Source organism: Schistocerca cancellata, chromosome 8 (assembly GCF_023864275.1).
Source record: "Schistocerca cancellata isolate TAMUIC-IGC-003103 chromosome 8, iqSchCanc2.1, whole genome shotgun sequence".
Taxonomy (NCBI): Eukaryota; Metazoa; Arthropoda; class Insecta; order Orthoptera; family Acrididae; genus Schistocerca; species Schistocerca cancellata.
This window is the reverse complement of record NC_064633.1, coordinates 53041728-53068232: the sequence shown is the minus strand read 5'-3', so window position 1 is coordinate 53068232 and position 26505 is coordinate 53041728. Positions and strand designations below refer to the sequence as shown.

The 26505-nt window shown below is 45.2% G+C and overlaps 1 protein-coding gene across 1 annotated transcript in view; it reads left to right on the top strand.

Moving 5' to 3' along the window:
* The window catches only part of LOC126095334 (ras-specific guanine nucleotide-releasing factor 2-like), a 1914760-nt gene that overhangs the window by 1056947 nt on the left and 831308 nt on the right, over nucleotides 1–26505 (top strand). The window lies entirely within an intron of this gene.

Here is a 26505-nt window from a genome sequence, read left to right as displayed (position 1 = left end):
GTTGCTGCGGCTTTTTGTGTGGCATTCGTGGTGTCTGTCGGTTCTGTGGCCTGTTCAAGGTCGGTATTACGGTTTTGAATATCATTGTTATGAACACTACAATCTCTGGCGTAAGGGCAGTAGTAGACGTCCTCTTCTTCCTCTGTCAGTGAGTCAGAGAGAGTTATTTTGCGTTTGATTTGATTACAATCTGGGGTGTCTGATTTGTCTGTGTTTTCCGTTTGGGCTCCAGCTGTGCTGCCTTGCGTTACGGTTGTGTTTAGCACCGTTGGGTTCAAGGTCTCACCTTGTATGAATTTGATTGGTTTGATGCGTCCTTCGCATTTTGTAGTGTCGTATGTGCGTCGTTGTGCTGGAGTGGATGGGTGACCTTGAGTCGTTAGCAACGCTGTTTTGTGCAGTTGCCTTGGTTGGTCATGTGTGGTGTGGTTTTCTGGTCTGTCGGTATCAGAATTTGAGGTTATCATGTTTACACTCAGTAGTTCGTCTATCCTGTTCATAAGGATCGTCTGGAATGTCATCCAGTACATTATTTGTCTTTTGATTAGTTTGGCGACTTCTGGTGACATTTGTCCTGTGAGTGTTAGGTCGTCTATGTATTCAGTGATTGCGTGATGGCTGTCTTCCAGGTTTTATTGTGTATCAAGCCTGGAATGTCACCATTGTTGGGGTGGTCGTCTGGTAATAGTTTTTGCCTCTTACGCCAGAGTATTGCACGTAGATGGTTTCGGTGCCACGTGTACTCTACAATGGCCGTCTTGCTCCTCACATCTCCATCCGTCGATGAGTGCGTGAAGGCTGCCCGCTCTCTGCACTGTTTATGCATTCGCCATGGAACCGTTTTTATGCACCTCTCTGCGACCTCTCTCGTTGTCCATGTATTCAGCAGCACTGCATATGCAGGCGATGTCGTGATCGATCTTCGTAGCGGTGCTGAGGTCCACGAGTCACTGACGTGGGTCACCACGTACGGAAGCTTCTGGTAGTCCGCAAATCGAGCGCCATGGCTACAGGTGCGGCACTTCCTGCGGACAGTGCTGCTCCCTTGCATGCAACTAATACTCTCCGATGCTTAGGACTCGATTTCTCAAATGATCTGCGACGGACAGTTGTCCGTTGCTACACGAGTTGCTTGGAGCGACGATCGCCTCAGTGGTTGTGGGTACCGAGAGGGAGGGGGAAGCCTGACACACCTCGCGCGCCCCGAAGGCCGCGCTGTTTACTTCACTACGCTCTGTGGTCCAGGCCGGGCCAGCACAAGTCGCTCTTGGTTCAAATGATTCTGAACACTATGGGACTTAACATCTGAGGTCATCAGTCCCCTAGAACTTAGAACTACTTAAAGCTAACTAACCTAAGGACATGACACACATCCATGCCCGAGGCAGGATTCGAACCTGCGACCGTAGCGGTCGCGCCGTTCCAGACTGAAGCGCCTAGAATCGGTCAGCCACACAGGCCGGCGCAAGCCGCGCTGCCGTGCAACTCCGGCACGCACCGGTAGCCGCTTGTCTTGTAAAAAAAAATTTTTGCTTATTTATAGACGCAATCACATTCTTATGACACAGTCATAACCGGTTTCGGCCATACAATGACCATCTTGAGATTCTATAACATTACAAAAGAAAATTTATATTGAAACATAGAAATATGTGCAATATTTAGCGAGGCTTGTTAGTACTCCGTCTTCAGGCCACGAGTGGCCTACCGGGACCATCCGACCGCCGTGTCATCCTGCGGATAGGAGGGGTGTGGGGTCGGCACACCGCTCTCCCAGACGTAAGATGGTATTCTTGACCGAAGCCGCTACTATTCGGTGGAGTAGCTCCTCAATTGTCATCACGAGGCTGAGTGCACCTCGAAAGATTGCAACAGCGCACAGCGGCCACGCCCGACAGCGCTTAACTTCGGGAGGCTTGTTAGTAATCTAACTAAATTTATGCGAAATATATATACTATTGTAGTAGAATCTGAAGATGGTCATTGTATAACAGAAACCGGTTATGACGGTGTCATAAGAATGTGATTGCGTCTACACTCCTGGAAATTGAAATAAGAACACCGTGAATTCATTGTCCCAGGAAGGGGAAACTTTATTGACACATTCCTGGGGTCAGATACATCACATGATCACACTGACAGAACCACAGGCACATAGACACAGGCAACAGAGCATGCACAATGTCGGCACTAGTACAGTGTATATCCACCTTTCGCAGCAATGCAGGCTGCTATTCTCCCATGGAGACGATCGTAGAGATGCTGGATGTAGTCCTGTGGAACGGCTTGCCATGCCATTTCCACCTGGCGCCTCAGTTGGACCAGCGTTCGTGCTGGACGTGCAGACCGCGTGAGACGACGCTTCATCCAGTCCCAAACATGCTCAATGGGGGACAGATCCGGAGATCTTGCTGGCCAGGGTAGTTGACTTACACCTTCTACAGCACGTTGGCTGGCACGGGATACATGCGGACGTGCATTGTCCTGTTGGAACAGCAAGTTCCCTTGCCGGTCTAGGAATGGTAGAACGATGGGTTCGATGACGGTTTGGATGTACCGTGCACTATTCAGTGTCCCCTCGACGATCACCAGTGGTGTACGGCCAGTGTAGGGGATCGCTCCCCACACCGTGATGCCGGGTGTTGGCCCTGTGTGCCTCGGTCGTATGCAGTCCTGATTGTGGCGCTCACCTGCACGGCGCCAAACACGCATACGACCATCATTGGCACCAAGGCAGAAGCAACTCTCATCGCTGAAGACGACACGTCTCCATTCGTCCCTCCATTCACGCCTGTCGCGACACCACTGGAGGCGGGCTGCACGATGTTGGGGCGTGAGCGGAAGACGGCCTAACGGTGTGCGGGACCGTAGCCCAGCTTCATGGAGACGGTTGCGAATGGTCCTCGGTGATACCCCAGGAGCAACAGTGTCCCTAATTTGCTGGGAAGTGGCGGTGCGGTCCCCTACGGCACTGCGTAGGATCCTACGGTCTTGGCGTGCATCCGTGCGTCGCTGCGGTCCGGTCCCAGGTCGACGGGCACGTGCACCTTCCGCCGACCACTGGCGACAACATCGATGTACTGTGGAGACCTCACGCCCCACGTGTTGAGCAATTCGGCGGTACGTCCACCCGGCCTCCCGCATGCCCACTATACGCCCTCGCTCAAAGTCCGTCAACTGCACATACGGTTCACGTCCACGCTGTCGCGGCATGCTACCAGTGTTAAAGACTGCGATGGAGCTCCGTATGCCACGGCAAACTGGCTGACACTGACGGCGGCGGTGCACAAATGCTGCGCAGCTAGCGCCATTCGACGGCCAACACCGCGGTTCCTGGTGTGTCCGCTGTGCCGTGCGTGTGATCATTGCTTGTACAGCCCTCTCGCAGTGTCCGGAGCAAGTATGGTGGGTCTGACACACCGGTGTCAATGTGTTCTTTTTTCCATTTCCAGGAGTGTATTTTACAAAATAATCACTCACCTGCTCCATTGACAAAAAGTCGTTTTTCCAAAAGCCGCTTGTCTTCCTGCCGCGGGCCTCTACACCAGCTTCTGACAAACGTACAGCATCCGTGTGCGGTTTCTGAAGGCCTGCATTTTGCGCAACGTTCGCCTACTTTGTGCTGTTACCCTTAAATGCCAGACATTTCTGTAGCTGTACGTGTAGTGCACTTCATCTCAGTTCGACCATTGTTACATGCCGCCTTGGTAGACTCGCGGTTTTAATGGCCAGAAGTGTACGAGTACTCGTACAAAAGAAAGTCCCTCTTCAGCCTCTGTACTTGTCAGGAGCTTCACTTTTGTTCTCAGAGAATCTAAACAGGGGCAAAGATGGGATTGAATACTATGAAAGTGTGTCATCGGTGCCGGCTGCTGTGGTCGAGCAGTTCTAGGCGCTTCAGTCTGGTACCGCGCGACCGATACGATCGCATGTTCGAATCCTGCCTCGGGGATGGATGTGTGTGATGTCCTTACGTCAATTAGGTTTAAGTAGTTCTCAGTTCTAGGGGACAGATGATCTCAGATATTAAGTAGCATAGTGCTCAGTTTAATAAGTCACAGCTGCAAAATACTAACACGAATTCTTGACAGACCAGCCGGCCACGGTGGTCTAGTGGTTCTAGGCGCGCAGTCCGGAACCGCGGGTCTGCTGCGGTCGCAGGTTCGAATCCTGCCTCGGGCATGGATGTGTGTGATGTCCTTAGGTTAGTTAGGTTTAAGTACTTCTAAGTTCTATGGGACTGATGACCACAGAAGTTAAGTCCCATAGTGCTCAGAGCCATTTGAAGCATTTGTTTGACAGACGAATGGAAAAACTGGTAGAAGCCGACCTCTGGGAAGATCAGTTTGGATTCCGTAGAACACCTGAGGCAATACTGACCTTACGACTTATCTTAGAAGAAAGATTAAGGAAAGGCAAACCCACGTTTCTAGCATTTCTAGACTTAGAGAAAACTTTTGACAATGTTGACTGGAATAATCTCTTTCAAATTCTAACGGTGGCAGGGGTAAAAAACAGGGAGCGAAAGGCTATTTACAACTTGTACAGAAACCAGACGGCGGTTATAAGAGTCGAGGGGCTTGAAAGGGAAACAGCGGTTGGGAAGGGAGTGAGACAGGGTTGTAGCCTCTCCCCGATGTTATTCAATGTGTATATTGAGCAAGCAGTAAAGGAAACAAAAGAAAAATTCGGAGTGAGACAGGGTTTTAGCCTCTTCCCGAAGTTATTCAATCTGTATATTGAGCAAGCAGTAAAGGAAACAAAAGAAAAATTCGGAGTAGGTCTCAAAATCCATGGAGAAGAAATAAAATGTTTGAGGTTTGCCGATGACATTGTAATTCTGTCAGAGACAGCAAAGGACTTGGAAGAGCAGTTGAACGGAATGGACAGTGTCTTGAAAGGGGGATATAAGATGAACATCAACAAAACCAAAACGAAGATAATGGAATGTAGTCGAATTAAGTCGGGTGATGCTGAGGGAATTAGATTAGGAAATGAGACACTTAAAGTAGTAAAGGAGTTTTGCTATTTGGGGAGCAAAATAACTGATGATGGCCGAACTAGAGAGGATATAAAATGTGGACTGGCAATGGCAAGGAAAGCGTTTCTGAAGAAGAGAAATTTGTTAACATCGAGTATAGATTTAAGTGTCAGGAAGTCGTTCCTGAAAGTATTTGTCTGGAGTGTAGCCATGTATGGAAGTGAAACATGGACGATAAATAGTTTGGACAAGAGAATAGAAGCTTTTGAAATGTGGTGCTACAGAAGAATGCTGAAGATTAGATGGGTAGATCACATAACTAATGAGGAGGTATTGAGTAGAATTGGGGAGAAGAGCAGTTTGTGGCACAGCTTGACAAGAAGAAGGGACCGGTTGGTAGGACATGTTCTGAGGTATCAAGGGATCACCAATTTAGCAGCGGAGGGCAGCGTGGAGGGTAAAAATCGAAGAGGGAGACCAAGAGATGAATACACTAAGCAGATTCAGAAGGATGTAGGTTGCAGTAGGTACAAGACAAGCTTGCACAGGATAGAGTAGCATGGAGAGCTGCATCAAACCAGCAGTTCCTGCGGATGCCGTCGCGAGAATGGGCACAAAATTTTCGCTCTCTTCCAAATTTACTACATCGCCTGTTAACTGTGGAGGCGCGTTTCCACATTTCGAAACTCGACGAGCGCGTTCACTCCTCTCCGTGCCGAGACACTCTTGTTCACCGTCCTAATTCGAGGACTGTATGAAATGAAGATTCACACATCTGTCATATACTTTCAGAAAGAGAAATCAAATGGTTATCGTGATAAGTACAGCATTTTGCAACACTACCGCTTTCGCGCAAGATCGCTGTAGTGTAAAAAACTATCGATATTTCAGCAGACTTACGCTGTTCGTAATACGAAATGTAGTGACTTCGACTTGCGAAACTCGCACGTTTTTACGGGCAATGACTTAACGAGTCAAATTTTACAACTTTGAAGCAATGCTACGTCGGAAGTAGCTCGTTACAAAAACAAAAATAATAAAGGAACATATAAAAGCGCGAGTAAATGAAGTCATTTCAACTAAAGAGCAAGAGTTAAAACTTGTTCAAAAAGAGTGATGCAATGTTTTTCATAATTACGCATCCTGTGATTGTGTATTGCTGATTGCACGTTTCTTGCTGTGACAACCACTGGCAGAAATTCCCACCAGAATGCCTCAGGCCGACGGGTTCTGTTCGACCCTATAGACGGCCTGGAGTCTTCTGTCAGAGCACGCAGCATGCTTAGCGAAAAAGCAGACAGGTACGTACGTATGTGCAAGATAGCGAATTACACTCCTGGAAATGGAAAAAAGAACACATTGACACCGGTGTGTCAGACCCACCATACTTGCTCCGGACACTGCGAGAGGGCTGTACAAGCAATGATCACACGCACGGCACAGCGGACACACCAGGAACCGCGGTGTTGGCCGTCGAATGGCGCTAGCTGCGCGGCATTTGTGCACCGCCGCCGTCAGTGTCAGCCAGTTTGCCGTGGCATACGGAGCTCCATCGCAGTCTTTAACACTGGTAGCATGCCGCGACAGCGTGGACGTGAACCGTATGTGCAGTTGACGGACTTTGAGCGAGGGCGTATAGTGGGCATGCGGGAGGCCGGGTGGACGTACCGCCGAATTGCTCAACACGTGGGGCGTGAGGTCTCCACAGTACATCGATGTTGTCGCCAGTGGTCGGCGGAAGGTGCACGTGCCCGTCGACCTGGGACCGGACCGCAGCGACGCACGGATGCACGCCAAGACCGTAGGATCCTACGCAGTGCCGTAGGGGACCGCACCGCCACTTCCCAGCAAATTATGGACACTGTTGCTCCTGGGGTATCGGCGAGGACCATTCGCAACCGTCTCCATGAAGCTGGGCTACGGTCCCGCACACCGTTAGGCCGTCTTCCGCTCACGCCCCAACATCGTGCAGCCCGCCTCCAGTGGTGTCGCGACAGGCGTGAATGGAGGGACGAATGGAGACGTGTCGTCTTCAGCGATGAGAGTCGCTTCTGCCTTGGTGCCAATGATGGTCGTATGCGTGTTTGGCGCCGTGCAGGTGAGCGCCACAATCAGGACTGCATACGACCGAGGCACACAGGGCCAACACCCGGCATCATGGTGTGGGGAGCGATCTCCTACACTGGCCGTACACCACTGGTGATCGTCGAGGGGACACTGAATAGTGCACGGTACATCCAAACCGTCATTGAACCCATCGTTCTACCATTCCTAGACCGGCAAGGGAACTTGCTGTTCCAACTGGACAATGCACGTCCGCATGTATCCCGTGCCACCCAACGTGCTCTAGAAGGTGTAAGTCAACTACCCTGGCCAGCAAGATCTCCGGATCTGTCCCCCATTGAGCATGTTTGGGACTGGATGAAGCGTCGTCTCACGCGGTCTGCACGTCCAGCACGAACGCTGGTCCAACTGAGGCGCCAGGTGGAAATGGCATGGCAAGCCGTTCCACAGGACTACATCCAGCATCTCTACGATCGTCTGCATGGGAGAATAGCAGCCTGCATTGCTGCGAAAGGTGGATATACACTGTACTAGTGCCGACATTGTGCACGCTCTGTTGCCTGTGTCTATGTGCCTGTGGTTCTGTCAGTGTGATCATGTGATGTATCTGACCCCAGGAATGTGTCAATAAAGTTTCCCCTTCCTGGGACAATGAATTCACGGTGTTCTTATTTCAATTTCCAGGAGTGTATAAGCAAGGGAGAAGACAGAGATATGTCTATACAGGGTGGTCGGAAATTCCCGTTACTGACTTCTAGGACATGTCGAGGGGAGTGAGTACATCGTATTTTGAATAGGAACCCATGTCCGGAAACGTCATCCAACGAGATTACAGAGCCTCAAAGTGATAGGCCCGGGCTTCTGTAAATGTACGCATACACGGGGTGATTTCGTGATGATGTTACAGACTTTTTAGGATGATGAAGAAAGATAAATGTATTACTTTGAAGTAAAGATCCCTGTACCAGAAACTGACGAGTCAAAAGTTATAAACGAAAGCCGTTCTGGTACCTCTGACAGTTGAATACATGTACCGGTTCCTGTGTTGCGAAGAGTGTAGGGCTGGTAACTTTCAGTGGTTGGTAGTGTGGACAAAAACGAGAAAAAATGTCCAATAAACGTGGGCTCTAAAGTGCGTACCGTAACAGCTATGAACACTTGCTCAGTAGAGATGTGTTTCACATTAGCGAAGATGAAGCTCCTCAGGTAAGCAATTTAGAGCCCACGTTTATTGGATATTTTTTCTCCTTTTTGTCCACACTACCACCACTGGAAGTTACCAGCCCTACACTCTTCGCAACACATGAACCGGTACATGTATTCAACTGTCAGAGGTACCAGAACGGTTTTCGTTTATAACTTTCGACTCGTCAGTTTCTGGTACAGGGATCCTAACTTCAAATTAATACATTTATTGTTCTCCATGATCCTATAAAGCCTGTAACATCATCACGGAATCACCCCGTGTATACGCACATTTGCAGACGCCCGCGCCTATAACTTTGACGCTCTGTAGTCTCGTTGGATGACGTTTCCGGACATGGGTTCCTATTCAAAGTACAATGTACTCACTCTCCTCTACAAGTCCTAGAAGTCTGTAACGGGAATTTCCGACCACCCTGTATGTGCAGAAATAAGAATTTGCCATCAGACAATCGCACGTAAACAACGTACAATGTCTGATAATGAAAAGTTGCGGAAAGTACAGCTACCTTTCAACTGCCGTGCAGTTCGATAAAAATCTTAATGTACTGCGCTTCTCGATCGAGCACTCTTCTCGTTGCCGTTGTCGTGTGTTGCTCTTTGACTTCTATATCTCAAGAGACGACTTGAAAAGACACAATCATGTGGCAGTTTTCAGGGCACTAGCAGAAAATACGTATCGTCATACAGGAAGATGGAGTCCTGGAAAGGTCTCACAGACTTCCCTTGAGACCACATTGCTGATTTTTGCATGATAATAGTGTTCATACAGGGTGTTTCAAAAATGACCGGTATATTTGAAACGGCAATAAAAACTAAACGAGCAGCGATAGAACTACACCGTTTGTTGCAATATGCTTGGGACAACAGTACATTTTCAGGCGAACAAACTTTCGAAATTACAGTAGTTACAATTTTCAACAACAGATGGCGCTGCAAGTGATGTGACAGATATAGAAGACAACGCAGTCTGTGGGTGCGCCACTCTGTACGTCGTCTTTCTGCTGTAAGCGTGTGCTGTTCACAACGTGCAAGTGTGCTGTGGACAACATGGTTTATTCCTTAGAACAGAGGATGTTTCTGGTGTTGGAATTCCACCGCCTAGAACACAGTGTTGTTGCAACAAGACGAAGTTTTCAATGGAGGTTTAATGTAACCAAAGGACCGAAAAGCGATACAATAAAGGATCTGTTTGAAAAATTTCAACGGACTGGGAACGTGACGGATGAACGTGCTGGAAAGATAGGGCGACTGTGTACGGCAACCACAGAGGGCAACGCGCAGCTAGTGCAGCAGGTGATCCAACAGCGGCCTCGGGTTTCCGTTCGCCGTGTTGCAGCTGCGGTCCAAATGACGCCAACGTCCACGTATCGTCTCATGCGCCAGAGTTTACACCTCTATCCATACAAAATTCAAACGCGGCAACCCCTCAGCGCCGCTACCATTGCTGCACGAGAGACATTCGCTAACGATATAGTGCACAGGATTGATGACGGCGATATGCATGTGGGCAGCATTTGGTTTACTGACGAAGCTTATTTTTACCTGGACGGCTTCGTCAATAAACAGAACTGGCGCATATGGGGAACCGAAAAGCCCCATGTTGCAGTCCCATCGTCCCTGCATCCTCAAAAAGTACTGGTCTGGGCCGCCATTTCTTCCAAAGGAATCAATGGCCCATTTTTCAGATCCGAAACGATTACTGCATCACGCTATCTGGACATTCTTCGTGAATTTGTGGCGGTACAAACTGCCTTAGACGACACTGCGAACACCTCGTGGTTTATGCACGATGGTGCCCGGCCACATCGCACGGCCGACGTCTTTAATTTCCTGAATGAATATTTCGATGATCGTGTGATTGCTTTGGGCTGTTTGAAACATACAGGATGCGGCGTGGATTGGCCTCCCTATTCGCCAGACATGAACCCCTGTGACTTCCTTCTGTGGGGACACTTGAAAGACCAGGTGTACCGCCAGAATCCAGAAACAATTGAACAGCTGAAGCATGTGAAGCCATTCCGCCAGACACGTTGTCAAAGGTTTCGGGTAATTTCATTTAGAGACTACGCCATATTATTGCTACGCATGGTGGATATGTGGAAAATATCGTACTATAGAGTTTCCCAGACCGCAGCGCCATCTGTTGTTGAAAATTGTAACTACTGCAATTTCGAAAGTTTGTCTGCCTGAAAATGTACTGTTGTCCCAAGCATATTGCAACAAACGGTGTATTTCTATCGCTGCTCGTTTAGTTTTTATTGCCGTTTCAAATATACCGGTCATTTTTGAAACACCCTGTAGGAACCCTTAGTTGCTCGTGTCCACTTTGCATTGTTTCCAACAGTAAATTTATCAACGACGACTGGAGGCCTTAGATTCAATAGCCAATAACAACTTGTATAAAGATCCATAACCTTGTGTCACTTCAATGTAAAAGCTATAGTACAAGTTTTATGTTACAATGCTAGTTACTTGCTAACAGTAAAACATGCCAAATAGTTTGTTTCATGTCACGAAATAAAAAGAAAGAAGGAAGGAAGGAAGATTAGACTTTAACGCCCCTTCACAGCGCGGTCATTAGAGACGGACCACAAGCTCAGATTACGAAAGGATGGGGAAGGAAATCGGCTTTGCCCAGTTCGAAGGAACCATTCCGGCATTTGCCTGGTGCGATTAAGGGAAATCGCGGAAACCCCCCTATATGCATTGCTGGACGGGGCTATGAACCGTCGTCGTCCCGAATGCGAGTTCAGTTTGCTAACCACTGCGCCAGCCCGCTCGGTCACACGAAACGAAGCATATGGATAATAAATATGTAATAACTGGCACTTTGTTTACAGAACATTTGTGACATGAACAGCGGAAAGAAATTTTTGAACCAGGCACTGTAGATGAAAAAATTAAGGCTTTCTGTACTACATTCATTGTTCATTTTGAGTTCAGTTGTAACGTCCCCTTTGAAAAATTTTAGAGGACTGAGCTTAAACTAACACACAATGTTTTTAGCGCAACGCAATCTGACTTTCAAAAATCCCTGCAAAAGAATGGCCCTGACTAACATTAATCTATACTTTTCACAAATCACTTACCTCACCAAAAATCTCCGTTACTCGAACTACTGCAATACAGCGAGCGCCACTATTGCCAGCTAAATAAAAGATTCAAACTACAGAAGGCACTAACTACTGATAGGGATAGTTAGCAAATGAAAGATATTAATAGAGAACAAACAATGTATTTACCTTAATAGTCATAATATATATAGCAGTTCATGACAAATTACAAAAATCCGCCATCTCTCTCCCCACATCCACCACTGCTGGCGGCTCACCTCCAACTGCGCAACGCTACGCGCTGTTCACATCCAGCTGCCGCTGCCCAACACTACAATGGCAGACAACAATGCAAACTAGCCACATACTGCACACAGCACAGCCAGTGATTTTCATACAGAGTGCTACGTAACGTTGCCAATAAGAAACATAAACAGCCTACTTACACAGTTTTCTAATAAAACAAACAAGGGAATAGTTTTTAAAAATAAATGTAATGACGGGATCAACATATTTGATGCCAAGAACAAAGAAAGAATTATTCTGCCTCATTACTAGAGATAATGAACAGCTGAAGCTAGATGACTGCATGTACTGTGGTATTCTGTTGCCAGTTATCAAAAAAGCAAAACACAGTAATACAGAGAAAAATTGGAACAATCTACGGATAAATCAAAAGTAGGCTGGAAGATTTTCGAACAGGAAACAAACAAAACAGTGAAAGGAATGAAACTGAGTTCCCTTGTAACAGCTGTGACATGAATTACGACACAGTGAAATCGATGTTGTTTTTGTGGTCTTCAGTCCTGAGACTGGTTTGATGCAGCTCTCCATGCTACTCTGTCCTGTGCAAGCCTCTTTATCACCCAGTACCTGCTGCAGCCTACATCCTTCTGAATCTGCTTAGTGTATTCATCTCTTGGTCTCCCTCTACGATTTTTATCCTCCATGCTGCCCTCCAGTACTAAATTGTCGATCCCTTGATGCCTCAGAACATGTCCTACCAACCGATCGATTCTTCTAGTCAAGTTGTGCCACAAACTCCTCTTCTCCCCGATTCTATTCAATACCTCCTCATTAGATATGTGATCTGTCCATCTAATCTTCAGCATTCTTCTGTAGCACCACATTTCGAAAGCTTCTATTCTCTTCTTGTTCAAACTATTTATCGTCCATGTTTCACTTCCATACATGGCTACACTCCATACAAATACTTTCAGAAACGACAGTGAAATCATTAGCGACAAAATTCAATAACTTCTTCTGTAGAGCGGAGAAAAACAATGGGGCAAACAAATTCAAGCTAATTATATTTACTCCAGCAACCTCTGTCCACACCACTGGTTGAGATCGTCATCCACTAGAAACTGTTCATGCTTCTGGCTATGACAGAGTTTTCAGCGAAATGTTAAAAGTTTCGTGCCAAGTTGGTAGGGTTAAGCTAGAGCTTTGTTTCCAGTCAGTCACTGACTCCACGAGTATTACATGACGGATTGAAACATTCAGTAGCGTCACGCATACACAGAAACAGAGACAGAAAAGTCATCATCCAATTAAAAACCGATTTCATAGCTTCTATCCCTCCAAAGCAGAAAGGTGGAAGGAGTATATAGAGGGTCTGTACAAGGGCGATGCACTTGAGGATAATATTATGGGAATGGAAGACGATGTAGATGAAGATGAAATGGGAGATACGATACTGCGTGAAGAGTTTGACAGAGCGCTGAAAGACCTGAGTCGAAACAAGGCCCCCGGAGTAGACAACATTCCATTAGAACTACTGACGGCCTTGGGAGAGCCAGTCCTGACAAAACTCTACCATCTGGTGAGCAAGATGTATGAAACAGGCGAAATACCCGCAGACTTCAAGAAGAATATAATAATTCCAATCCCAAAGAAAGCAGGTGTTGACAGATGTGAAAATTACCGAACAATCAGTTTAATAAGCCACAGCTGCAAAATACTATCACGAATTCTTTACAGACGAATGGAAAAAGTAGTAGAAGCCGACCTCGGGGAAGATCAGTTTGGATTCCGTAGAAATACTGGAACACGTGAGGCAATACTGACCCTACGACTTATCTTAGAAGAAAGATTAAGGAAAGGCAAACCTACGTTTCTAGGATTTGTAGACTTAGAGAAAGCTTTTGACAATGTTGACTGGAATACTCTCTTTCAAATTCTAAAGGTGGCAGGGGTAAAATACAGGGAGTGAAAGGCTATTTGCAATTTGTACAGAAACCAGATGGCAGTTATAAGAGTCGAGGGACATGAAAGGGAAGCAGTGGTTGGGAAGGGAGTAAGACAGGGTTGTAGCCTCTCCCCGATGTTATTCAATCTGTATATTGAGCAAGCAGTAAAAGAAACAAAAGAAAAATTCGGAGTAGGTATTAAAATCCATGGAGAAGAAATAAAAACTTTGAGGTTCGCCGATGACATTGTAATTCCGTCAGAGACAGCAAAGGACTTGGAAGAGCAGTTGAACGGAATGGATGGTGTCTTGAAGGGAGGATATAAGATGAACATCAACAAAAGCAAAACGAGGATAATGGAATGTAGTCGAATTAAGTCGGGTGATGTTGAGGGTATTAGATTAGGAAATGAGACACTTAAAGTAGTAAAGGAGTTTTGCTATTTGGGGAGCAAAATAACTGATGATGGTCGAAGTAGAGAGGATATAAAATGTAGACTGGCAATGGCAAGGAAAGCGTTTCTGAAGAAGAGAAATTTGTTAACATCGAGTATAGATTTAAGTGTCAGGAAGTCATTTCTGAAAGTATTTGTATGGAGTGTAGGCATGTATGGAAGTGAAACATGGACGGTAAATAGTTTGGACAAGAAGAGAATAGAAATTTTCGAAATGTGGTGCTACAGAAGAATGCTGAAGATTAGATGGGTAGATCACATAACTAATGAGGAAGTATTGAATAGGATTGGGGAGAAGAGAAGTTTGTGGCACAACTTGACCAGAAGAAGGGATCGGTTGGTAGGACATGTTCTGAGGCATCAAGGGTTCACCAGTTTAGTATTGGAGGGCAGCGTGGAGGGTAAAAATCGTAGGGGGAGACCAAGAGATGAATACACTAAGCAGATTCAGAAGGATCTAGGTTGCAGTAGGTATTGGGAGATGAAGAAGCTTGCACAGGATAGAGTAGCATGGAGAGCTGCATCAAACCAGTCTCAGGACTGAAGACCACAACAACAACAACATCCCTCCAAAAAGAGGCATATAACGTTTACGATGCATTTTTAATTGCATCACAGTCTGTATATTCCTATTTGTGAATGCAGTCCTCTTGCGCTGATCATTGCTAGGAGAAATACAGCCAGGTTGAATTCGGCTGGCCGATTTTTAACTGCTCAGAGAAACCTTCCCAACACTCATCAGTGATTGTCCTCGGACTATGAATCGTCCACAACAAGGAGAAGGACCTTACCAACATTTATCAGTGATCACCCCTTGCTGTGAATCATGCACAACCGGAAATCTTGTTACGGCGAGGTATTCCAGTGAACAGACCATGCACACCACGGCTGCGTCAAAAACGTGTATAAACAAAAATGTAAATCAGAAGTTATTTTTTACTTACGTCATTGCGAAACGTATATGAACGTAACTAAAATGAAGTGCCCGAGATATTTACTCCATAACTGTGATACGCCAAGAGTTTTCCATCTCGTCATCGTAAATGTCCGGAGTTATTTGTTATCTGACGCCTCATCCACTTACTGTAGCAGTAGGTTGCGTAATTCACAGTCACGCAGTTTTTTGATGATGTTGGATTTAGGCGTAATGGCTATAATTACCAGAATGAGCTTTGGGTCACGAATGATGGCCGTCACAATAGCGCATATTGTGCATCAGATAATATTGAGCGGCACAGCCCGTAATCTGATAGAAGACTAACTCAAGTTCACTTCATTATCAAGCTAATGCACGTCGAATATTGCGTAGTCTGATAACTCACTATGCCCAGCTCCTCTTGATGTAATGATTTTCCAGTTGATGTATCCCCGTGACATGTTACGTAAACTAATTCCTCAGTGGTGTGCTTAGCACTGATGCATTACCAGTTATAGCGCGGGAAAGTAAATATGAAGCAAAATTAAGTTATAATGCTTTTCATGTTAACTATGTGGCTTTTTAGTGAGTTTTTTATTGATTAGTGAGAAGGTATTTGTGTCTCTTTAGTGAATTTTAGATTTTTTGTGGTCAAGAAGAAATACAACACGTCTCTTTTTATGAATATTTTCGGTTTACCATCTGCCGACACATCCAGTTTATATGAGAACATATTGAACGCCGCATTTACCTGTCCATTCTTCTTTGCGTCTTAAATATTTATCTAGGGTTTGCTCGTTTTACTGTTCAAAATATGTCAGATTATATTTGATATTCTCTCTCTGCTTTGAACACAACGAAATATTTACCTCTATGCGCTAAAATAAAAATAGACGTAATATTTCATCCACGTCTGCTTCGCAAACTTACATAATATAAGTGTTTAAGTTAATAACAAAGACATACACTGATGAGGCAAAACATTACGACAATCTAATTAGTAGCTTGACTGTCCGCTTTTGAAACGAAATACATCACTCATTCTGTGTATCAGGGATCCGACAGTTTGTTGATAGGTTTCTGGCCTCCGATTTGCGTACGCGGTGATGGCTACCGATAACGACCCAGACGAGTTCCATTAGATCTACATCAGGTGAATATGGTCGCAGAGATATCAACGGGAACTTACTACAGTGCTCTTAAAACCACTGTAACACGGTTGTGCCTCCGAGACATCGACAGTTATACTGCTGCAAGATGACATCGCCGCCAGGGCAGACATCAAGCAAAAAGGGTTGCACGTGGTTGGCACCTGTCACAGTGTCTTCGATTACCAGCAGAGGTTCCAATGTCCCCGACAGCATAATACTGCCCCCACAAGCCTGCGTCCGTGGCGCGCTGCAGGTTTCGAACCAACGTTCACCTCGATAAAAGGCGTTTGTGGAGACGACCAGCGACGTAGTGTAGCAGAAATGTGATTCACCTGAAGAGCCGACACGTTTCCATTGATCGACGGCCGAATCCCGATGGTCCCGTGCCCACTGCAACAGTAATTGACGTGTGGGTGCGGTCTGCTGCAGAGCTCCATGTTCAACAATGTACGAGGTGCATTCAAGTTCTAAATTCTCCGATTTTTTTTTTAATTAACTTCTCACCCGAAATCGATGAAACTGGCGTTACTTCTCGACGTATTCGCCCTGCAGACGTAAACATTTTTCACAACGCTGACGCCATGATTCCATGGCAGCGGCGAAAGCTTCTTTAGGAGTCTGTTTTGACCACTGGAAAATCGCTGAGGCAATAGCAGCATGGCTGGTGATTGTACGGCCACGGAGAGTTTCGTTGTTGGAAAAAGCCAAAAGTCACCAGGAGCCAGGTCAGGTGAGTAGGGAGCATGAGGAATCACTTCAAAGTTGTTATCACGAAGAAACTGTTGCGTAACGTTAGCTCGATATGCGGGTGCGTTGTCTTGGTGAAACAGCACACGCGCAGCCCTTCCCGGACGTTTTTGTTGCAGTGCAGGAAGGAATTTGTTCTTCAAAACGTTTTCGTAGGATACACCTGTTACCGTAGTGCCCTTTGGAACGCAATGGGTAAGGATTACGCCCTCGCTGTCCCAGAACATGGACACCATCATTTTTTCAGCACTGGCGGTTACCCGAAATTTTTTTGGTGGCGGTGAATCTGTGTGCTTCCATTGAGCTGACTGGCGCTTTGTTTCTGGATTCAAAAATGGCATCCACGTCTCATCCGTTGTCACAACCGACGAAAAGTAAGTCCCATTCATGCTGCCGTTGCGCGTCAACATTGCTTGGTAACATGCCATACGAGCAGCCGTGTGTTCGTCCGTCAGCATTCGTCGCACCCACCTGGATGACACTTTTCGCATTTTCAGGTCGTCATGCAGGATTGTGTGCACAGACCCACAGAAATGCCAACTCTGGAGTCGATCTGTTCAACAGTCATTCGGCGATCCCCCAAAACAATTCTCTCCACTTTCTCGATCATGTCGTCAGACCAGCTTGTGCGAGCCCGAGGTTGTTTCGGTTTGTTATCACACGATGTTTTGCCTTCATCAAACTGTCACACCCACGAACGCACTTTTGACACATCCATAACTCCATCACCACATGTCTCCTTCAACTGTCGATGAATTTCAATTGGTTTCACACCACGCAAATTCAGAAAACGAATGATTTCACGCTGTTCAAGTAAGGAAAACGTCGCCATTTTAAGTATTTAAAACAGTTCTCATTCTCGCCGCTGGCGGTAAAATTCCATCTGCCGTACGGTGCTGCCATCTCTGGGACGCATTGACAATGAACGTGGCCTCATTTTAAAACAATGCACATGAAACTTCCTGGCAGATTAAAACTGTGTGCCCGACCGAGACTCGAACTCGGGACCTTTGCCATTCGCGGGCAAGTGCTCTACCAACTGAGCTACCGAAGCACGACTCACGTCCGGTACTCACAGCTTTACTTCTGCCAGTACCTCGTCTCCTACCTTCAAAACTTTACAGAAGCTCTCCTGCGAACCTGCAGAACTAGCACTCCTGAAAGAAAGGATATTGCGGAGACATGGCTTAGCCACAGCCTGGGGGATGTTTCCAGAATGAGATTTTCACTCTGCAGCGGAGTGTGCGCTGATATGAAACTTCCTGGCAGATTAAAACTGTGTGCCCGACCGAGACTCGAACTCGGGACCTTTGCCTTTCGCGGGCAAGTGCTCTACCAACTGAGCTACCGAAGCACGACTCACGTCCGGTACTCACATCTTTACTTCTGCCAGTACCTCGTCTCCTACCTTCCAAACTTTACAGAAGCTCTCCTGCGAACCTGCAGAACTAGCACTCCTGAAAGAAAGGATATTGCGGAGACATGGCTTAGCCACAGCCTGGGGGATGTTTCCAGAATGAGATTTTCACTCTGCGGCGGAGTGTGCGCTGATATGAAACTTCCTGGCAGATTAAAACTGTGTGCCCGACCGAGACTCGAACTCGGGACCTTTGCCTTTCGCGGGCAAGTGCTCTACCAACTGAGCTACCGAAGCACGACTCACGTCCGGTACTCACAGCTTTACTTCTGCCAGTACCTCGTCTCCTACCTTCCAAACTTTACAGAAGCTCTCCTGCGAACCTTGCAGAACTAGCACTCCTGAAAGAAAGGATATTGCGGAGACATGGCTTAGCCACAGCCTGGGGGATGTTTCCAGAATGAGATTTTCACTCTGCAGCGGAGTGTGCGCTGATATGAAACTTCCTGGCAGATTAAAACTGTGTGCCCGACCGAGACTCGAACTCGGGACCTTTGCCTTTCGCGGGCAAGTGCTCTACCAACTGAGCTACCGAAGCACGACTCACGTCCGGTACTCACAGTGTGGTGTCACCGCCAGACACCACACTTGCTAGGTGGTAGCTTAAATCGGCCGCGGTCCATTAGTACATGTCGGACCCGCGTGTCGCCACTGTCAGTACTAGCAGACCTAGCGCCACCACATGGCAGGTCTAGGAAGACGGACTAGCACTCGCCCCAGTTGTACGGACGACATTGCTAGCGACTAGACGTACGAAGCCTTCCTCTCATTTGCCGAGAGACAGTTAGAATAGCCTTCAGCTAAGTCCATAGCTACGACCTAGCAAGGCGCAGTTAACCATATCTGGAGAGAGTCTTACTTGTATTCACCATAGAGATGTACCACACAAGAGAATAAAGTTAAGTATATGAGACGCTCCGTTCTTTTCTTATTAGCATTCATTGAGCATCCTGTTTCAGACTTCGCGGTATTCTGGGGGAGCTGATAGCGTGCCTATTCGGCCCATCATAATAACACTGTGTCGGCACTTCTGTCGACACATAACACACAGCTTTACTTCTGCCAGTACCTCGTCTCCTACCTTCCGCAGGAGAGCTTCTGTAAAGTTTGGAAGGTAGGAGACGAGGTACTGGCAGAAGTAAAGCTGTGAGTACCGGACGTGAGTCGTGCTTCGGTAGCTCAGTTGGTAGAGCACTTGCCCGCGAAAGGCAAAGGTTCCGAGTTCGAGTCTCGGTCGGGCACACAGTTTTAATCTGCCAGGAAGTTTCATATCAGCGCACACTCCGCTGCAGAGTGAAAATCTCATTCTGGAAACAATGCACATGTTTCTATCTCTTTCCAGTCCGGAGAAAAAATAATCGGAGGCCTTAGAACTTGAATGCACCTCGTTCGATGAACGGTGTGCTCTGAAACACTTGTGAGTGCACCAACATTGTGCTCTTTAGCCAGAAATACCACAGATTACCATGTTCCCTACTTTACAGAGCAGACGAGCCTCCGTTCTGTGAAGAGACGTGAATGTCCAACCAATTACCGCCTAGTGGTGGTTTCACTGTCCTACCACTTTCGGCAGATTTTTACGACAGTAGCACGTGAACATACCACCAGTGTCAGTACATGAAATTACAACATAACATTAATAACAGATAAACATAAAATGTTTATGAACCTGAAAAAGGTAATCCAGAACTTTAAGTAACCGCAATGAACAATACAACAAGAATCAGCTTACTTTTTCAAGGGATTCCTCGACAGAATAGGAGTGTACCGTGAGGAAACTCTTCAGTTTCTATTTGAAAGCGCGTCAATTACTGCTAAGATTTTTGAATTCGAGTGGCAGCTTATTGAAAGTGGATGCAGCAGTATACTGCACACCTTTTTGCACAAGAGTTAAGGAAGTCCGATCAAAATGCAGGTTTGATTTTTGCCGAGTATTAACCGAGTGAAAGCTGCTTATTCGTGGGAATAAGTTAATATTGTTGACAAGAAATGACAGTAAGGAATATATTTATTGAGAGGCCAATGTCAAAATACCCAGACTCGTGAACAGGGGTCGACAAGGGTTTCGTGAACTTACACGACTCATTGCGTGAACCGTCCGTTTCTGAGCCAAAAATATCCTTTTATAATGGGAAGATTTACCCCAGAATATAATACCATACGACATAAGCGAATGAAAAATAAGCGAAGTAGACTAATTTTCGTGTCGAACGATCACTCAATTCACATACCGTTCTAACAGTAAAAATGGCAGCATTAAGTCTTTGAACAAGATCCTGAACGTGGGCTTTCCACGACAGTTTACTATCTATCTGAAAACCTAGAAATCTGAACTTTTCAGTTTCACTAATCATACGCCCATTCCGTGAAATTAAAGCGTCGTGTTTTGTTGAATTGTGTGTTATAAACTGTAAAAACTGAGTGTTACCGTGATTTAGCGTTAGTTTATTTTCTACAAGCCATGAACTTAAGTCATGAACTGCATTATTGCACACAACACCCTTTACTACCAAGCTACTGAATTAACCCCAGGGAGTCACAATCCACTTAGTAGAACAATAGCTTATGGACCTATCAATCAAAGGTGAACAATAGCTTTGCCCTTGAATGCGTGCCTGCCCCTGATATAGGGCAACCTGTGGTGGGGTGTGTTGTGCTCTCACTATCTTTTAAACAATCTGTCCACCTACCTGGATAGGCTTCAAGTTGTCTGCCGCTTCACTTTGCGATGGTACATTCTGGTTTAGCCGACAAAAGCAATGTTGATGAAAATTAGACTAAATATCTACTACGCAAAGGCCACGTAACTCCAATCCATGGGTAGGAGCTCGAACGGACAGATACTACACTATTTACTGTACTTTTTCATATTTAAAGGATAACTGGAGTGTATAAATAAAATGCGTTGGCAATTTTGAGTTCCAGCTTCATTGGTAAAGACACACTGGGTTACAGGATTCCCCTGGAATTACAACAGAACTGGCGATTAATTTTCATCTGACTTGTTAGACTTCCTTTTTCCAGAACTGTCATCAGTGACGAGTGTTGAGTAATACAGACGGTACATTCATCTAGATGGTGCGTTAAACTTAATTTCTTTTCCCAAACAAAAACAGATATGGAAAAAGATAATGATTTTAGGCGTAAATGGAAAGATAGTTTATTATTAAGATACACAGCGAGAGTATAATTCTCTCTTACCACATTTTTCTTTAACATTGCAAGAACAAGGTTGTGCAGTAGTTCTTAGTCATGCACCTGCGATTCACACTATAATCCGATCGTGTATTTCCGTCATTGTCAGATTGCTTCTGCTGCAACAGCGGCGGGTTCTCGCCTTTGGTTGATTGGCATCTCTTTGTTCAGTTTCCGCTGTGTTTTGGTAAACACAGCAAAATGTAACATGGCATCTAGACAGATGTGTCGTATGCATTACTCAAAATTTGCACTAAACAGACTTCTCTGAAGGAAAAATGTTTAATGAGTTAAATGAAAACAGATCGCTAATTCTGATGCAATTCTAATGGAATCCTGCATTCCGATGTATAAAAATGAATATCAGGTTCTCAGTCTTACCAAAGAATGTTATTTCTTCACATTGGTTCTCTTTGACATATGGAAAAATACAGTAAATAGCGTACCATCTTTCTGTTCCTATCCTTGCACAGAGTGAGCGAGTGAATCTTCTTTAATTCATCAGTGATGTAAAAATTGACGAATAGTTGCCAGGGTTCTGTAAGTAGCCAATATGTTCACACCTTCAAAATTACGAAAGTGTTTTATTGTGTCAGTTCTACTCTGCAACAAAAATGCAGTGTTATTCTGTTAGAAAAACAAATTTGATGCATGTTTATTTATGGATAAAAAGCTTACGAAAACATGATAGTCATTACTTTAAGAAACACTTGAGATTACTCATTAAGGTTAAAATCACACTCACCCTGCAGTAGGTATTGCGACAGAATCTTTAAATCTTATTAAGGAAGCAATAGGGGACCACAGGGATCAATACCTTGATGAAAACCTCATTGTGTTTGTTTGCAGTAACACGAGAGAAGAAATTTCAGATTTATTTTCAAACTAACCATTTCTCTTGTAACAAGCTATGGATAAGTTTAAAAAAATTACAGGACAGGAGAGAAAAAAAAATCTACTAGCTATATCGACGTAGATAAGAAAGTTTCGTATGGCAGAATTCTCTCCTTTTTTATTTCATGTCATTTGCGAAGGTCTCGATATCTCGAATGGTTTAGGAGATATGGACTATATTTCAAACTAGTGAGCATTCGATAGGAAGTGAACATGTTACATAAAATACATTTTCTCTAGATTGGAGACAGGTAGAACATTCCTCCCAGGTTTAAAGAAAAATTCAATACATTACTTAATTTCATACATATCGACATATGGTGTAATATGAGCCAAAGACAAAATCGTAACGAACCCTATTTTTCACTGAAGATTTTTCGATCTTCGCACGGTGTCTTACTTAAATGTATACAATGAGTGTCGCCATTTTTGAGACGACGGGCATTTCACCACGAAGGTCATGTAAAGCTATAAGTAATGTGAAAACCAAATTTTTTGTAATGAGTGGTTTCTGTAAAATCTTTTGAGAAAGACTGGATGGCACTCACCACGATACTGTAAGCGAAGGACTTCGCCAACCGGCGCGCCGAAACCGGGTGACAACGCCTAGTTCGTTCCAGATGTCCGACAACCGCGAGCCGGTGCCATTGCTTGGTGCCTCAGTAGGTGAAAGGGGGTGAAGCCACCTCGTGGTAGGTGCCCCTCAGTTTCTGCTCTGCACGGGTCACCGTTAACGTGCGACGTAATAAGACAAAAATAGTTAACATGAACAAAAACTCCTAATATTAACACTCTTCATTTGTTCACTTCTCGATGTCTGCAATAGGTGCTGTGAACTACCAGAATGACCCTTCACCGTGCTTCGAGAAGATTGGAAACTACACTACTGCCCATTAAAATTGCTACACCAAGAAGAAATGCAGATTAAAAACGGGTAATCATTGGACAAATATATTATACTAGAACTGACACGTGATTACATTTTCAAGCAATTTGGGTGCATAAATCCTGAGAAATCAGTACCCAGAAAAAACACCTCTGGCCCTAATAACGGCCTTGATACGCCTAGGCATTGAGTCGAACACAGCTTGGATGGCGTGTACAGGTACAGTTGCCCATGCAGCTTCAAAACGAGTTCAGCAAGAGTAGTGACTGGCGTATTGTGACGAGCCAGTTGCTCGGCCACCAATGACCAGACGTTTTCAATTGGTGAGAGATCTGAACAACGTGCTGGCCAGGGCAGCAGTAGAACACTTTCTGTATCCAGAAAGGCCCGTGCAGAACCTGCAACATGCGGTCGTGCATTGTTTGTTGTTGTGGTCTTTAGTCCTGAGACTGGTTTGATGCAGCTCTCCATGCTACTCTATCCTGTGCAAACTTCTTCATCACCCAATACTTACTGCAACTTACATCCTTCTGAATCTGCTTAGTGTATTCATTTCTTGGTCTCCCTCTACGATTTTTACCCTCCACGCTGCCCTCCAATGCTAAATTGGTGATCCCTTGATACCTCAGAACATGTCCTACCAAACCGATCCCGTCTTCTAGCCCAGTTGCGCCACAAACTGCTCTTCTCCCATATTCTGTTCAATAAATCCTCATTAGTTACGTGATTTACCCATCTAATCTTCAGCATTCTTCTGTAGCACCATATTTCGAAAGCTTCTATTCTCTTCTTGTCCAAACTATTTATCGTCCATGTTTCACTTCCATACATGGCTACACTCCATACAAATACTTTCAGAAACGACTTCCTGACACTTAAATCAATACTCGATGTTAACAAATTCCTCTTCTTCAGAAACGCTTTGCTTGCCATTGCCAGTCTACATTTTATATCCCCTCTACTCCGACCATCATCAGTTATTTTGCTCCCCAAATAGCAAAACTCCTTTACTACTTTACGTGTCTCATTTCCTAATCTAATACCCTCAGCATCACCCGACTTAATTCGACTACATTCCAATATCCTCGTTTTGCTTCTGTTGATGTTCATCTTATACCCTCCTTCCAAGACACTGTCCATTCCGTTCAACTGCTCTTCCAAGTCCTTTGCTGTCTCTGACAGAATTACAATGTCATCGGCGAACCTCAAAGTTTTTATTTCTTCTCCATGAATTTTAATACCTACTCCGAATTTTTCTTTTGTTTCCTTTACTGCTTCCTCAATATACAGATTGAATAACATCGGGGAGAGGCTACAACCCTGTCTCACTCCCTCTCCAACCACTGCTTCCCTTTCATGTCCCTCGACTCTTATAACTGCCATCTGGTTTCTGTACAAATTGTAAATAGCCTTTCGCTCCCTGTATTTTACCCCTACCACCTTTAGAATTCGAAAGAGAGTATTCCAGTCAACATTGTCAAAAGCTTTCTCTAAGTCTAAATGCTAGAAACGTAGGTTTACCTTTTCTTAATCTTTCTTCTAAGATAAGTCGTAGGGTCAGTATTGCCTCACGTGTTCCAACATTTCTACGTGCATTATCCTGCTGAAATGTAGGGTTTGGCAGGGAACAAATGAAGGGCAGAGCCACGGGTCGTAACACATCTGAAATGTAACGTTCACTGTTCAAAGTACCCGCTTCCAATGTGCGTTCACCGCGATGCCGCCAAACACGGATGCGACCATCACGATGCTATAAACAGAACCTGGATTCATCCCAAAAAATGACGTTTCCCATTCGTGCATCCAGGTTCGTCGTTGAGTACACCATGCAGGCGCTCCTGTCTGTGATGCAGCGTTAAGGGTAACCGCAGCCACGGTCTCCGAGCTGATAGACCATGCTGCTCCAAGCGTCGTCGAACTGTTCGTGCAGATGGTTGTTGTCTTGCAAACGGCCCCATCTGTTGACTCAGGGATCGAGACGTGGCTGCACGAGCCGTTACAGCCATGCGGAGACGATGCCTGTCATCTCGACTGCTAGTGATACGAGGCCGTTGGGATCCAGCACGGCGTTGCGTATTACCCCCCTGAACCCACAGATTCCGTATTCTGCTAACAGTTATTGGATCTCGACCAACGCGAGCTGCAGTGTCGCGATACGATAAACCGCAATCGCGATAGGCTACAATCCGCCCTTTATCTAAGTCGGAAACGTGATGGTGCGCTTTTCGTCTCCTTACAGGAGGAATCACCACAACGTTTCACCAGGCAACGCCGGTCAACTGCTGTTTGTGTATGAGATATCGGTTGGAAACTTTCCTTATTTCAGCACGTTGTAGGTGTCGTCACCGGCGCCAACTTTGTGTGAATGCTCTGAGAAGGTAATCATTTGCGTATCACAGCAACTTCTACCTGTCGGTTAAATTTCGCGTCTGTAGCACGTCATCTTCGCGGTGTAGCAATTTTAATGGTCAGTAGTCTAATTACTTGTTCAGTGTATAATGTATTAAGGTAAGGAGAATAGATGCTGAATGATGAATGCATGCATCTTGGCGGTAACTTTGTGTAATGTCTTGTCTGTATAGACGTGTATCTGTTGCCTTTAAGATCCCTTCACTTTCACACATAAATCTATACAGTAAAGTAAGGGCCTCCCGTTTTGTCTTTAGGCTGATCCGTGATAAGACAGGCGAAAAATTAGACTAATGGAGGATTATTAGTATTTCCTCTAATTTTCATTCGCTCTCTCTCTCTCTCTCTCTCCTTTATCGATTTACAGTTTTGATATAATATTTCATTACGTGAAATCAGCCAAATAGAATCTCTGGTGGAGCCCTTCGTGTTAGTATTCAGCGGCTGGCTTGCTGTAAAAGATCTTTACATTTATTATTGTTGTTAAGCGCTGCATTCAGTTGGGAAAATCAATCGTTTGAACAATTCGTTCCTTTTACGAAAGATTTCGAATTGCAGATGTGTACGAAGCCATTTTGGACGATTTAACAAAGACTCGGTGATTGCAGGCTCTCTTCGACACAGCTGAAACTTCCCCACTAATTACAGGGCCAACGCGATCACCAATGATTCAGACAAAGAACTCATTCGTTCATTCACTCCAGAATAAAAGGGGTCACAAACCTTATTTATGAAGGAAATTGTATATTCAATCCATCTCCATTACATGTCCAGATTTCTGTTGGTTCCAAGTCTTAATTATTTTCCGTTTACAGTCTTTCTCTCTCTTCAAATAACCCGCTAGTGGCACAAATGTTAATAGCACGCTTTAGCGAGAAGAAAAGCAAATATGTCTCTTTTAGAGACCCGTCAATCTTTCAACAGATATTTCCGAAGCTGT